The sequence below is a fragment of the Triticum dicoccoides genome, chromosome 3A, assembly GCF_002162155.2.
Source record: "Triticum dicoccoides isolate Atlit2015 ecotype Zavitan chromosome 3A, WEW_v2.0, whole genome shotgun sequence".
Lineage (NCBI taxonomy): Eukaryota > Viridiplantae > Streptophyta > Magnoliopsida > Poales > Poaceae > Triticum > Triticum dicoccoides.
In genome coordinates, this window is record NC_041384.1 from 576,090,891 (window position 1) to 576,097,418 (window position 6,528).

Here is a 6,528-nt window from a genome sequence, read left to right on the forward strand (position 1 = left end):
CTTGTTGTAAGGGAACAAAAGATGATCGTTGAAGGTCCCCGGCAAAAGATAAGAGGATAAGAGCTTTGCTAGACACACCGGAGGATTTTACATACAGTTTTGCTAAAGCACATCTAGATGTGCCACAAGTATTGTACATCTAAGTCTTATGTCATTGGTCTTACGTTGAGATTCGTGTAGATATTTCCTTTTTCTATTTTCTTTTTTTTTTATGCTTGACTCACTCACTTAGATGTGCAATAACTACTTAGATGTGCAATAACTAGAGCACATCTAGATGTGCCCTAGACACACTATTTTCAACGTTGAAAACACATACAAAACTAAGATAGTCTGTAGCTCTTCAATCAATCAATTCTGCTTTTGAAATAAAATGTGTGCCATACATCTGAAGGGACAAGTACATATTACTCAATAGAAGATCTGTCCGATTTACTAACTGACTTAGCTAGTCAGTTAAAGCTAAGGCACCGTGTCACCATTACACGCAGGCAACAAGGGAGCACAAGCAAATGAAGCCAACAAAATAACACCATACCAGAAATATTGTACAAGGACAGGCGCAGAGGATGAACCACCATATCTGAACAGAATTCGAGAGCCGGATCACCGGAAATAGAGACAAAGGCGACCTCATTGGAGAAATCAACAACCACTGATCAGCGCTAGCACACGCACAAACCCAAAGCATCCTGAGGAAGACACACATCAGTACGTTTGTGCACAAGCAGGCTACAAAACGAGGCGAGGTGAAATTAAACAGAACCTAGTCACGATCCTCCATGGGAAGGGGGAATCAGGAAGTGATTTTCTTCTGCTCATCGACGAGCAGGGGAGGGCCACGGCCTCCCTCGCTGACAACAACTACCCATGTCTAGAGAAGCAGATCCTCCTATTTCCATACAGCCAATGCTGATATCTGGTCAATCATTATCATCACATAAAAGTTTACAAATCCATAGATCAGTCATCACCAACACACAAATCCACAGATTGTATCATCACCAACACACAAGAATATAAGAATATACTTGCAGAGTTGGAGTGAGTGCCACTTCGGGTTGTAGAGGAGGAGCCTGGGTTGGCTGGAAGGAGCAGCAGCGGGGTCGATGGGTGTGTGTGTGTGTGTGGGTGGGGGGGAGGGGGTGAGGGGCCGTAGGGGAGTAGCAGCGCCATGCCTTGCAAGGAGCAACAGCATCCGCGAAGCGGGTCTCATGAGGACGACTTTTTCCGGTGGCCGGTGCCAGAGGAGCCGGCGGCGGTAGCAGCGGCAACCCTAGGTGGAGGATGCGTGTGAGAACAAGAAAAGGATACCCTCCCTCCCTCCCTCCCCTCCCTCCCTCCCTCCCTCCCTCCCTCTCTCTCTCTCTGTTGACCAACAGCGAATGGGCATACGACGCGTGGGGCAACAGGATAGACAATGAGCGCTTCCTTTTTTTCCCGGCGCGTTTTTCTCTTTTTTCTGTCAGGGACACGTGGCATAGCTCTTTGCTCGCCAAACAAGTCGCAGTTAATGGGTGTAATGCTTCTTTCATCCATGAAGAGGGGTCCAGCACCAGCAGTGATGTTGTCCGCGATGCTGCCAGTGTGCTAGTGGTGGCCGAGAATTTTTTCCTCGGTCCTACGGTGGATGCTCACACTGCTGAGACTCTGGCGTTGAAACGAGGCCTTGTGCTTGCTCGGGGCCTCAGAATTCACCACCTTATTGTCCAATCGGACTACTTGCAACTGCTGGAATGTATGAACAATGGATATGGCTCCCCGTCTATTGCGGCACTGATTATCGACTGTTTTGATGTTTGTAGGGAGTTTTGGGAGGGTCTCTTTTGTGCATTGTGCGCATGAAGCTAACCGCGTGGCTCATGAACTTGATTAGCTAGGATAATCTAGTTTGATGCAACGAGGAATATAAGCACAAGCAAGACATTGCAGATAAGATTAAAGACTTCCTGTGGATCTCTTCTAAAATGGGCAGAAAGATTTTCAATAAGTATTACCACATAGGGCAAGCTTAATCAATACCTTATTAAACTAGTTCAACCACTACTTTAACTTGCATTTTTTTTTTTGTTCTATCATGCCAACAGAAGAAATAGAGTAGAACAGGTCATGCTGAAATTTGGCTTACATCAGTAAAAGCCTGACCTATGAATTTTATTTTTCAGTCCCGTCTTCCACTTTCACACTCCTTTTCTTCTGATATTGATTCTTCCTCATCAGTTTCAGATGATAGTACTTCCGATGATAGTTGGACTTCCGCCCGAGCTCAACAAGCTTGATAGCCTCCTTCACCCTCGATGCATTTACCAATGCATTCACTACATCCTGCAGCACACCACACTCGACTCCACAGCACTTTTTACTAGCAAAGATTTCATAACAGTACCTCAGTGCACAATCCAGCTCTCCAGCCTGCACAAGGTGTGGCACGAGAGTCTCATATGTCCCCTTATTTGGGACACACTCGTTCTTCATCAAATTATCATACACCTTCTTGGCCTCCTGGAACCTCCCAGCTTTGCAATATCCTAGAATCAACTGATTGTAGGATACTATATTGGGTTTTGGCCCGTCCTTCTCCAACCTCTCAAGCACAGCAGCTGCATCATCAATCCTACCTTGTGCAACCAAACCCCGCAGCTTTGCATTGTAGCACTTTGCGTCTGGCTGCAAATTCCTCTCCTTAATCATTTCCCATACTGCCTCGGCTTCATCATTACGGCCACTGTTGTGAAACCCATCCAAGAGCGAGTTGAAAGTAATAATGTCAGGTGAAACACCGTGCTTCTTCATGAGATGGACAGCATAAAGAGCGGCTGAGAGGTTGGACTTCTGGCACAATGTGCGGATGAGCGCGTTGTAAGAGTATAGGTCGGGCACAATGGAGGGGTGTGTGGCTGGGATCTCCTGGAATGCAGCAGTGAGCGCGCCAACATCTCCGGCTTCGGCGTACGCGGCAAGGACGGCGTTGAATGTCCTCGTAGACTTATGCCGCGCGGGGAGTTGATGGAAGGTTGCGACCGCGTGGGATGCCATGGAGGCACTGCCGTAGAGGCGGATGAGGCGCGCGGCAAATCCCTCGCTCGAGGTCTCGAGGAAGGGCTTCTGCGCGTCGATGATGGCCTCGATGCCGTCTTTGCGGCCCAAGGAAGTGAGGCGGCTCACCGCTACATCGTACGCGCGCTGCCCGTCGCGGAAGCGCGACGATGCGGACGAGGCTTCGACGAACTTGGAGACCAGCTTATCAGGGTCCCGCTCCCTGATGAGGGCCTTGACGACACCGCTAAGGGGCTTCCCTAGCTCGTGGCCCGCGCCGGACTCAGCTTCGCCGGCGGGATGTGCGCCTAGGGGCTTCGGGAGCTTCTGATTCGCGATGGAGTCAGCATCGGCGGCGGGCGGCGCGCGCTTGGTCTTGGGATTGCGCTTGGGTGGTTTTACGGCTGGCGTGGAGGGGGAGACGATGCGGGAGAGGCTTTTTACCCAGGTGGAGGCGGCGGCGACGGCGGCGGCGGCGGCGGCCGCGAGGGAGGACATGGGTGGGCGGCGGATGGTGGGGAATGGGGCGAGAGGAGTGGAGTGGGCGAAGGAGGGGTTTCCCAGCTCATCGATGAAATGCTTCTTAATTAGGCCGTCAAAATGTTAGCCCGTTAACCGTCTCCCAGCCCAGCCCAGCCAAAGAAAGCCTCGGATGCCCAAAATGTCTCGGTCGACCGACCCACCCCAGCAAAATGGGTGCGGCTATAAGTCGCTTATAGCGAGACATATCCAGCTATCGCCTACGGCCGGCCTTGCTCAATCGCTTGCGTGGGTGGACCGGCCCGTTAATACGATACGGCGCTTCTTCCGGAGCCTCCAAGGGGTCATTTGGGGGGAGGTCCTATACGGCGCAGGCGCCCGAACCTGGAAATGGCGCCTACAGCAGGCCTTCCGTGGGTTATTTTAAGCTCGGCCCAAAAATAGATACGTTAACATAAAAACCACGCCAAAAATATGGCAGTATGGGGATTCAATCTCGCACCACACATCCTTGTAATTGCTTAGCTTAACCACTAGACCTTCAGAATGCTAGTGAACAAAAAAAGCACGAATTGTATTAAAACTATTGCAGCCGCGCTATTTATTACTCAGCCATTTACTATACAACTGAGATTTTTTGAGTTATTTGAAAACAATTTGGATAATGTCTATTTTCTTTAGTGAAAAAAGTTCACTAAATTTCAAAAAAGTTCACAAATTTTGAGAAAGTTCATCGATTTTGAAAAAAACATCGTCAATTTTTTTTAAAGATCATCGAATTTAAAAAAACATCAATTTGGAAAAAATTCATCGGATTTGCAAAAAGTTCATCGATTTTTGAAAGGAAGTTCATCGATTTTTTTATAAAAAAATCGATGATTTAGAAAAGAAAACATCGAGTTTGAAAAAAAGTTCATTTGATTTGAAAAAGTTCATTGTATTTAAAAAAATATCAGTTTTGAAGAAAAGTTCACAAACTAAAAAGCAGCGCATTCAACAAAAGAAGAAAAAAGAAAAAAGTAGAGAAAGAACAAAACAATCTGACAAACAAATAAAAGAGAAAACCAAAGAAACAATGCACAAGCGGGTTAGTGGCTGCCCGTTTACAAAAAAACAGTAATAATGGGCGACTAAAGCGTCAAATAGGAATCGCCCATTTGGGGTGGGCAGAGAGCGCGCCAGCCGCCGCCACATGTCGCGCTCTGGGCGTCCCCTCCGGATTTGTTTTTATTTTTTCGCACGCATATTCGGCTTTTTAAATGGTTTTTTATGGGGGGTTGGCCTTTTGGTTTTCCACCGGTCTTTCTTAACATTTGAGAAAAAAATCAAAAATAATTGCGTGAAAAAACATGTATTTTTTTACTTCCACGAGAGGCACGACCGTGCCTCTCGAAAACAAAATTTTATTTTTATTTTTTGCTTTCGCGAAAGGCATGGACTTGCTTCCGTGGCCGTGCCTCTTGGAAGCGAAAAAAATTGTTTTGTTTTTTGCTTCCGCGAGAGGCACGACCATGCCTCTCGAAAAGGGAAAAAAATGTGTGTTTTTCCTTTTGAGAGAGGTACGATTTTGCTTCCGCGGGAGGCACGGATTTGCTTTCGCGGGTCCTGACACTCAGAAATAAAAAAAAACTGTTTTTTTTTCTTCCATGAGAGGCACGGGTTTACTATGATTTGCTTTCGCGAGAGGTACAGTCGTGCCTTCTTCGGAAAGAAAAAAAAATGCTCCCGGTTTGGTTTTTACATCTAGTTTTTTTTGGAAAAAAATCGTCAAAACCTATCAACATGGGATCTAGTTTTGAAAATCTCGGCACAAGGAATCCAACGGTGAAAACGGTTCGAGATTTGGAGGCACGATTTAAAAGATAAATCTTTTTTAATAAATGGATCTAAGAAAAAAGAGAAAAATGTCATTTTGCGACAACTGGTGCACATGCAGTGTGCCACTTGTCGCAGCCTGAAAATATGGGAGTAATATTTGCAAAGAGTGCTCCTTAATTAGTGATTTCGGCTCACGCCCCTCTTATTTGTCCTCTTGCTTTTAGCGGGCAAATGGGAGAGCAACTAACAGGAGGTTGTCTTTTGCAAAAATGCTACATACACGGAGCTCCAATGGACTCTTTCCAACTTAATACGAAAACGCCCCCTGAATTTTATGGAGTGGGCCCACTTCACCCGTAGGTCCCAATCACATCTGCCCATGTCAGCAAGTATGTAACTTATGTAAAAGGGTTTGTCTAGGACACATCTAGATATACCCTAGTTATTGCACATCTAAGTGGCTCAATCAAACTAGGAAGGAAAAGAAAAAAGAGGAAAGAAAATGTTTGCACAAATCTCCGCGTAAAATCAAGGATATGAGACTTAGATGTACAATACTTATGGCACATCTAGATGTACTTTAGCAAAACTGTAATGAATTTGCTTATGAATGCATATTTCCTTTGAAAAATTCTATTGGATTGGTAGATATATTGCTAGATTTTCTTAAGATTCAGGAGCCCAAGAGGACTGCATTGTTTTTTCCAATTTGGAAATGAAGTATGTTGTGGGGAGTGGATGTACTACAAACTGATCTAAAATTATCTTCGAGTTTGTCTTTTCGTCTACCTGGACGTAGTCGATGAAACTTCGGTGTAGATTCCTACCGTCTTCTTGGGATGATGAGGTTAGAGTTTCTCGTTATGTGGTGAGATTTGATATATGATGCTTTAGGGAGCGGGTCCTTAGGGGCATTGACGTTAGGGTTCAAATTTGTGATTTTAAAAAAAAATCAATGACCTTTTTTTTAAATCGATGAACATTTTTTTGTGAACTTATTTCCAAAATCGATGAACTTGCGTGTAAATTTGCCGGCTCGGGTCGGTCTTGCGTCCGAGGCTTTATTTGTGGTTGGGTTGGACCGGACTGGGCTGAGAGCCTGGGAGACAGTGAACGGGCTGACATTTTGACGGCGTAATTAAGAAGCGGAGCATCATCGATGAGCTGGCAAAGCCCTCCTTCGCCCATTCCACT

The 6,528-nt window shown here is 46.0% G+C and overlaps 1 pseudogene; it reads right to left on the minus strand.

The window, feature by feature from the left end:
- Nucleotides 1–324: 324 nt before the first annotated feature.
- On the minus strand, nucleotides 325–3,577 carry LOC119269305 (annotated as a pseudogene).
- Nucleotides 3,578–6,528: the final 2,951 nt, after the last annotated feature.